Genomic DNA, 9,620 nt, shown 5'->3' with positions numbered 1-9,620 from the left:
ACAGCAGCCCAACATATGGGAGTTGGGGGACAAGAAGGAGTGAAATGCATGAACACCAAGACTGGTATGGGAAGCCACAAGCAGCAGCAGCTTTGTTATATTGAGTTCTGTTACCTTTGTTGGGAAGTATGAAGCTGAGACTTTAAAACATAGAACACTTTTTTCATAGAACACTAGAACTGGAAAGGACCTTGAGAGGTCATCGAGTCCAGTCCCCTGCCCTTACAGCAGGGCTGAGTACTTTCTAGATCATCCCTGATAGATGTCTCTCCAACCCGCTCTTAAATATCTCCAGTAGTGGAGATTCCACAATCTCCCTAGGCAATTAATTCCAGTGTTTAACCACCCTTTTTCTCCTTCCTCCTTATAACACTCTTTTACAATATATGGGCACAAGAACAACTCCCCTTCCCTCCACACCAGTAATGTAAAGCAAATACAGGTACCTGGTTTGTTAAACCCTTGACGTGTGTAGTGACACATTGCATTAACCACTACGGCAGTCAGTGCATCCGTCCAGTTGAATTGGGAAATCACCTAAAAAATCCAGATTCTCTCTTTGTTCATTAAATGAAATAATTGTATGTGCCTTTGTTCTGCATGTAATGTTTGTTTCCTGTCCCAGTTATTAGAGAAAAAGATCTGAAAGTTACCTATGTGATCGCTGTAGGGAAGAAGACAAGCATCCAGTATAAAATTGGTTTGCTGAAAGCTTTAACCTTGGTAGATGGAAAAGAGGCCATGTGAGTAAGTCTCATTGTGCTGCATATGTTACCTCATGGATAATGTGTGGGGAAAGTGGGAGGGTTGTGAGGCATCCCCCACCGGTCCTTAGCATGAACCAGACTTGTCTGTGCCTGCTGTGGATTAGTTCCAGGAACTCCCTCGTCTCTGGCAGCACAAGTACTATCTTCCAGACCTCCGCAAACCATGCTCTTTCTGTGCAGGTAGTGCTAGGCACACACCAACTCCAAGGCCTGGTCTATGCTACCACAGGTTGTTGATTGAAGTTACACAACTTCAACTACATGAATAACATAACTTGAACATATTTAGATCAACTTAGCACAGTGAAGATACCATGGTAAGTTGACACCTTACACTCTCCTGTTGACTCCACCTACATTTTTTGTACCTGGTAGAGTATCAGAATCAACAGGCAAGTGTTTGGTGATCAACTGATCATGTCTATACTAGACATGATAAATCGACCCCCACTGGATCGATTGCTGCTTGGCAATTGAGTGGATAGTGAAGACGTGCCCTAAGTCCTTGGAGAATTCCCTGCAACGTCCAGCTATTTTTCCACTGAATGCTCACAGTCACAGACCTGCTATTCCCGCCAAAACAGTATACAGCTTCTATGATTTGGCTTGGGACTAGCAAGCACTTTGCTGAACATCATAGCACTTAAACTTATTGTTTTCACTATAAATATATCATCACACACACACACAAAAAGGATTCCAGTGAAAGTAAGAGTGTTGAAAACAAAATGATTACACAAAATGCCAAGTCATCACATGCTTTCTAGAGATTACACTTAGGCTGCGTCTACACTGGCAAGATTTTGCACAAAAGCAGCCGCTTTTGCATAAAATCTTGCCGCCTGTCTACACTGGCTGCAAGTATTTGCACAAGAGCACTGATGTTCTACTGTACAAAATCAGTGCTTCTTGCGCAAATACTCTGACGCTCCCGCTCAGAGATAGAGGCCAGTGTAGACAGGTAACATCAATTTCTTGCACAAGAAAGCCCGATGGCTAAAATGGCCATCGGAGCTTTCTCATGTATGATAGCATCTACACTGGCACGGATGCTTTTGCGCAAAAGCAAATCTTTTGCTCAAAGGCACATGCCAGTATAGACTCTCTTTTGCGCAAATACTTTTAACGGAAAAACTTTTCTGTTAAAAGTATTTGCGCAAAATCATGCCAATGTAGACGCAGCCTTAATGTCCTGACTGCAGAAGTCTCTCTCACCCAAAGTTCTCTTCCCCCCCCTTTTTTTTCCTCCAACCAAGCCTGGTCGAGACTTCTTCATCATGAAGCAAAATCATTCTCCTTTTGCTTCCTCTATGAAGAGTGAAAGTGTGTAGCCTTGTCCACCAAGTATAGCAGAGCATCAAATCGTTGATGGGGACAACCAGATAAGATTCTCTTCCCTTCCTTCCTGTTCTTCTCTGTTAATTTCTGTCTGAAATCCAGAGATTCAGGTCAGTCTGCTGATTGGAGAGACTGTGAACTATATACTTAATTTACATGTAAACAGCCAGCAACATAAACATTTCTTGTCTGACAGGAAACCACATTTCCCCTTTGCAAGTGACCAGTCCCTAAAACAGACTGAGAGCTCATAATTTTTGGTGTATGTACATAAGTCTTCACACAACAGTGGGGCCGGCATTTTGCAGCAATACTGATGACCAAGGTGAACAAGCTTTTGAGACTTCACATGACATTTTTTGGTGAACTGTATTGCACACGTTGGACTCCAGAGATGATTGTAATCAGGAGAGGCCAACAGAATGGCCAGGCTCTTGGGCAAGGTGGGGAAGGAAGGGGCTCCATGCTCCTGGAAGAGGCGGGACCTCAGGTGGAAGGGGTAGGGAAGTCCACCCTCAGTGCCATCTGGACTGAGCTGCATTCCCCTTTCCCCTCCCAGCCAGCTCTCAAAGCTGCCTGGAGCACGGGGTGGCAGCAGCAGCAATTTAAAAGGTCCGGGACTCTAGTCATCGCAGCTACCAAAGTATTGGTGGCAGCAACTGGGAGCCCCAGGCTCTTCTGAATCACCAGGACCAGGGGCAGTTGCCCCCTTTTGCCTCCCTTCGTTGGCAGGCCTGGCTATAACCCCTATGGGCGCTTAGTGTGCTGCTTGTCAATTGCCACTAAGAGGCTCCTGGGTTACAGATGCTTAACTGTGCAGAGGACAAGCATTAAAGAAAAATCTGTCATTTGTTAACTTCAGCTGCATTGATTTGAGCAAAATCGGTGTCTCTCAATACAGGAATGATAGATGCACACAAATAGAATATACACTTCCAGCAGAATATAACTTAAAATATGTGAGTTATGCTTTTGAATATGAATATGCCTATGTCCATAAAGAATATGGGGGTGCCACATCACATACGCCACCAAGAGGTCCCCGACAGCAAGGGACCCCAGCTTTCCAAGGGGTTATCCTCAGTGATGGGCAACCTGCAACCCAACAGCCTCGTGAGGCCCACTGGGGTTCTGCGTGTGGTCTGCAAGGTGTTTTGATAACCATTGCCCACGCACAGATTCTGCTGGTTTCAATCCACAGGTTTTTTTTCCTACCAGTATTACTAATGCAAGGGCACATGAAGTGAGTTGCGTGCTGATTGCTCACATTTACTGTTAAAGCCATGCACTAGCTCTGCATCCAATCAAAGTGCCGCTATGGTTCAATTGGCACACCTCCCAAATTTTAGGTCTGCAAGTGCAGTGAGCAAAACTACACTGTTACACTTATAAGTAGTACAGGGGCTCTTTTTCAGGGGAAAAGGCAATAGTGTATTTTGAATAAACATGGTGTAGGAAAAGTAGCATATGCATTTACAAACACACATGCATGCACGCACACAGGTACTGCAGATGATTTCCAGTTACCAGTCTGTTGTGGCTCAAGGCAATCATACTGGCTAAGTAAGATTGCACATGAATGAGGAGTTGGGGTTTATCAATCATGATTCCAGGCTCCTTTGAGGTTTGGCTTGTAGGACTGAACCCAGACTTTTATGGCAAGAACACCCCCTTTTTATACTTGTTTGATCTCTTTTGAGTCTATGGGTTTTGCAGTGTCATGCTGCAGTCCTTGAGATGTTTCCCCGCAGTATACAATGAAAGCACAGGATAAGTCTAGCCTGGTATATATGTGCAGAACATTCCACAGTTGTGTCTGAGGGCTTGTCTTCACTTGCCCAGAGAGTTATGCTCTGGAGATTGATCTCTTGGGATTCGATTTAGTGGGACTACTAAGGACCTGCTAAATCAACCACCGATGGCATCCCTATTGACCTCAGTACTACACAGTGGGGATGCCACAGAAATTGGACCTAAGGTATGTTGACTCCAGCTACACTATTCTTGTGGTTGGAATTTCGTATTTGAGGTCGACTTTCTCCCAGTGTAGACCTGGCCTGAGTCTCATCATTCTCACTGATTGTCAATTGGAAACAAAGCTCCACTTTGGTCTCAATCATCATGGAAACATGAAAACACCAGAGGTGAGTGAATGGCCATGGCTAACATCTTGGGTGCTAATCCTTAAGGGCAGGGGTGAGCACAAATTTTTGTAGGGGGGACACTTCACCAATGTTGGCAGTGGCTGTGGGCTGGCTGTGGGCTGGCCCTTGAAGGGGTGGGGCCTCGGGCATAAAAGGGTTCCCTCTAGGTACCACATGTGGAGGGAGGGAGGAGACTTTGCATGGTCCCCCAAGTTCTCTCCACTACCTCACCCCACCAGCTGTTTGGGCTGAGTGTGGGGGAGCACACAAAACTTCCCGCCCCTGCTCTGCTAGGGCGCACAATACCTAGCGGGAACCAGCAGCCATTTTGAACAGCTGGCGGCTCTCTCTGGCACCCCACACCCTTACTCTTTGTGTAGGGGGGAGACTTCATGCACTCCCTGGAACTCAATTGGCCTAGGAGCGGGGGCACAGCACAGCAGGGTGGACCACGGGCCAGATTAAATGCAGGCTGGATCTTGTCCACCCCTGCTTCAGGGCCTATAGGTTCAGTAACATCAGCCCCATGCTGTCATCATCATGAGAGATGCCCAGCAGCCTGGGGACTAAGGGGTTAACTGTACCTAACTCAGGTAGAGTTGGCCAATAGGAATGTAAGTAGGAATTTCAAATGGGGACAAAGGAATGTTTGGTTTCTCCCTCCTTTGTCCTGGGCAGTTCTCTCCAGCTATTGAAGGGGACAGGATGTCTCCCTCTACAAAAATACTCTTCACAGTCTGTAAGTAGGATAAAGTTTAGATAAATCCGTTAGGTTTTATTATTTTATGATTTGGGAAATGGGATCTGGTCTGTGCATTTAAAAATGGGTTTTGCTCTCCTTGTAACTAAGTTCCTGGCCCATGGTAAATTTCTCCTCCATGAGTATATTGTTTTGTAACTTTTCCATCTAGTCATTATGCTTGCAACAGGAATATTGTGGTGGTGATAAAAGTTCTTTTTCTTTCCTTTTTATTAACCTGGTATTATTGGTTGATTTTTGTGTCCTGGTTTGTACTTTAGGGGTGAGATTTCCCAAGTGATCTTTCCCCCTATTTTTGTATCAATACTTGGGTGGTGGCAGTGGAGATTTTATTCTCAAAATCTAGGTTAAGATTTTGGGGCAAAGTTTTATACCAAAGCCTGGTAGATAAGGCTTTGGAGTACTTTTGCTGGCCCCCACTTCTGCATTTATCGTTCCAGAGTGGGAAAGGAGCCATGACACATGCCACAAATGCTGGACCTTTTCTATGGCTGGGTCTGTCATCAGTGGATGGCTCCTGCAAATGAACCCTTCATCAGCCTAATGCTGATGTCAATGCTAAAGAGGCCAAGGTGAGAACCAAAGAACATGCAAGAGCATGCAAGAGCAGCTCTCTGGTTAAAAGGTAAGCTGCTGAGTCATCTGTGTGTTTCCAGTCGTACTATACTATTTCTCTTCCTGCCCATGAAAGAAATGCGGAGAAAGGTTGAGACTCTCTAAATGACTCATCACTTTGAAGTAGAGAGGCGAGCATAGTGGCTCTGATTCAAGCGTTAATTTATTGGGGGCAATAATTGGCCCCATTGGAATGACTTGTTCCTTTGGCTGTGTGGCAGCTGTGTGTGACTTCCCTTCCGAATCTAGCAGTCAGTGGCTCACCTGCAAATACAGCCTCAGATGGACACCTGTACATGTGGCACTGCTGGTCCCCACCCTAGGACACACCACAACTTCTTAACCTCAAGTGGTTTGACAGGGGAAGCTCTTATAAACATCTTTCAAAGTGCAATTAACATACAGCATGGTATTTCTTCTAGGGGTCTATTTTGATTCCCTTCTCTTTCCCTTAGGGTGTGTTTACATAGCACCCGGAACTTGAAATAAGATATGCAATTTGAGCTATGAAAATTGTGTATCTGTATTTTGATTCTATTTCGAACTGGCTTATTTTGAAGTTTGGTGCATCTACACATTTCAAAATAATCTGTTATTTCGAGCCATCCTTTAAACCTCGTTGCATGAGGGTTACAGGGATGGCAAAACAGTGCACCCATTATTTTGAAAAAAAGTTTCAAAATAAGTGGGCAGCTTGTTAGGACGTGGGGTAGTTATTTTGGGATACCTCCGGTACAGGGAAGGGGGACTGGACCTGCCCCTCCGCTGAGCAATGCAGCCAGGGAGCAGAGCCACATGGCTCCATTTCTGCCTGGGGCCACTAGCGAGGCCTGACCCCTGCTGTTGGGTGCCACCTCGCTTCCCCTCTGTTAGTTCCCCAAGCCTTGCAGAGGCTCTGGCCACTTGCCCCTTCCGCCTGCAGCATCTGTCCCCCATGGGACACCGGAGCCTCCAAGTTGGGTCATCTGCAACCTTCATGACTGATGATTTCATGGGGTTTTTTTCCAGGCCATTGATAAAGGCTGGTTAGCATATCACTAAGAACGGATCCCTACAGGACCCCTCTGAAAACCCTCCATGAAAAATCCCCAGTTTACAATGACATTTGAGCCCTAGCTTCACTTCTGTCCAGACACACATTGATCTGTGTGGGTCAACAAATGCTCAGGATCCAAGTCTTAGCATCCTGCTGGGGGGAAGGGAATTGTCAGCACAAGTCTCACCGTGAGTCACCTCCAAGCCTTGTCATTTTGTGGTGTGAATGCAGCCCAACCCACATCCCCGAGTTACCAGCTCTGCAAAGCGCAGTGTGGAAACAGGAGCATGGCTACGAGGCCCAGGTCCCACCATTGTAAGCAGGGGCAGATGATGATTTTGCGGGGCCCAGGGCAGCACAATGTCACGGGGCCCCCTCTTTGACACGGCGCATGCGCAGGGCTTCTTGAAGCACGGGGCCTGGGGTGGTCGCCCCGCTCACTCTGCCCTATATCCGCCCCTGATTATAAGCCTAAGGCTACCATGCAGTGTTGAACTCTGAAGCCTGAGCTTGGGGATGGGAGTCCACCAGCCTGGGTCCCACAGACCTGGGTTTACAATGCATTGCAGACTTGTCCGTAGTGAATTGCCTCCTAAGCAAGGTTAAAATGCTGCCTGACTTCGCGTTTCCTCTCTGCATGTTTATTTTGACAGGAAGTTTTGCTCAGGCTAGATTTATGAACCAAATATTAAGCATCAGAAATAAGATTAGGGAAGGGGAAGACATAATGACTGTGCTTCTCTCTGCAGTTACACTGGTGTAAATCAGGATAGACTGGACTGAGCTGCATTGGTGTCAAGCAGCTGCAAGTACGAGCTGAATGGAGGAGCGCTCTGCTTTTTCAGCAGGCCTGGCGGTGCAATCATGCAGAGCAGACGTAGTGGTGTCAGTGCTGTATGGAGCTTGGGCCTGGGAGCGACAATCTCTGCACATATTGGGGAATGCAAAACCATCCGTGAAGAATGAGGCTCTAAAAATCACCACATCAGCCCAGGTCTGGCTCATATTACACAGCCAAAAACCCCTTCATCCATAGCACAGGCCTGATTGTTAGGAAAAGAGAGGGAGAAAGCAGGAAAAAACCCCCACAGGCCTGGAATATATGTTGCTTTATCCTGACAAGCACATCTAAGCTGACCCCACCACTTCTCCCTCCACACATGTTCTATTTCTGAATTAGAAGGAAGTCAGCTGTTTCCAATCAGCAGACCAAGTGCATGATGTCATAGGACTCCAGCTTATACAGAGCTTCTACCCTCGCCAAAGTAAACTATAAAAATCTGTTAGCGATACTGTCACCCCTGCAGTGACGCTGTTCATGGACACTCTGGTTTTAAAAAGTCCAGGGGAGACTACAATGCACAGGTCCTCTGGTTCTACAGCCCTTACTTCTCTGGAATGACCCAGTGAAGCACAGCAGGCTAGACTGGCATAGCCCTTTCTCGGCTCTTACTTTCTTCCTTGGCCCTGTTAAGATTTTAACTCAGGCAGTGAGACAAAGAGGGACGGACAGTATAACCTACTTGGCATTCACTCAGAGAGAGAAGTGCCATGGGACAGGGAGGGCACAGGCCTGTATGTAAAAGGGTGTGATTAACTGCTCCGTGCAGAGGGGAGACAGCTGTGAGTCTACATTCTCTGCACTGCAGCTGGCAAGAAGTGGCTACTTGACATCCCTCAGTCCAGGCAGAGAGGAGAGATACAATCAGCTCTGGCAGCTCAGCACTACTCAGTGTGTACTAGGTTTGGCAGGGCAGGCTCCCAATACAGAGATATTAAGGGGACTGTTTCTCCATTTCTCGGCTAACGATGCTGTTTCCCAAGCTGAGCAGATCAGCACGTGGCCAGAATTAAATCGGTCAGAGAAACCTTGACAGGGCAGTTTCTCTGAACTGTTAGTTAGGGTTGCTAACAATCCCCTTTTTAAAAAATGCATTGTTTTCTTAGCACTCCCACCCCAGAACTTGTGCCAATATCACTAATACCATTAATAAATAATTAATAAAAAAGTAGAGCTCACCTACATTCACCAGGCTACGTTTACACTGGCAGCTTCTTGCGCAAGAACTGTTTTGCGGAAAAGTTCTTGCGCAAAAAGTCTTCCACAAGAGCGTGTCTACACTGGCATGTGCTTTTGCGCAAGAGTGTCTATGGCAGTCTGGATGCTCTCTTGCGCAAGAAAGCTGATGGCCATTTTAGCCATAGGGCTTTCTTGCGCAAGAAATTCATGTTGCCTGTCTACACTGCCCTCTTGCGCAAGAGGACTTATTCCTCGTGGGGAGAGGAATAACTCTGCCAGAAGAAGCCCTGTTTTTGGACACTGTACTGTAAATTTACTTGCGCAAGAACGCACATGCAGTGTAGACACCCTGCAAGTTTTTGCACAAGAACAGCTGTTCTTGTGCAAGAAGCCGCCAATGTAGATGTAGCCCAGGGGTATTCCTTGCTGCTTTTTGCAGCACTCCGCAACTCCCAATCTTATTGTACAGAGATGAAAAAACAAGGGCCATCCCTAGTAAGAAGGCACTATCGGCCACCCTACTGTGTTATTCCACACTTCGAGGCACACTGTGGCTACGTCTACACTGGCATGATTTTCCGGAAATGCTTTTAACGGAAAAGGTTTTCTGTTAAAAGTATTTCCGGGAAAGCGCGTCTAGATTGGCAGAACGCTTTTCCGGAAAAGCACTTTTTCCAGAAAAGCGTCCGTGGCCAATCTAGACGCGCTTTTCCGCAAAAAAGCCCCAATCGTCATTTTTGCGATCAGGGCTTTTTTGCGGAAAACACTACTGTGCTGTCTACACTGGCCCTTTTCTGGAACAGTGTTCTTGAAAAAGACTTTTGCCCGAACGGGAGCAGCATAGTTTTTCCGGAAAAGCACTGATGATTTTACATTAGATCATCAGTGCTTTTCCGGAAATTCAAGCGGCCAGTGTAGACAGCTGGCAAGTTTTTCTGGA

This window comes from Pelodiscus sinensis, chromosome 16 (genome assembly GCF_052426305.1).
Source record: "Pelodiscus sinensis isolate ZL-2025 chromosome 16, ASM5242630v1, whole genome shotgun sequence".
Taxonomy (NCBI): Eukaryota; Metazoa; Chordata; order Testudines; family Trionychidae; genus Pelodiscus; species Pelodiscus sinensis.
Note: the sequence above shows the minus strand (reverse complement) of the source record.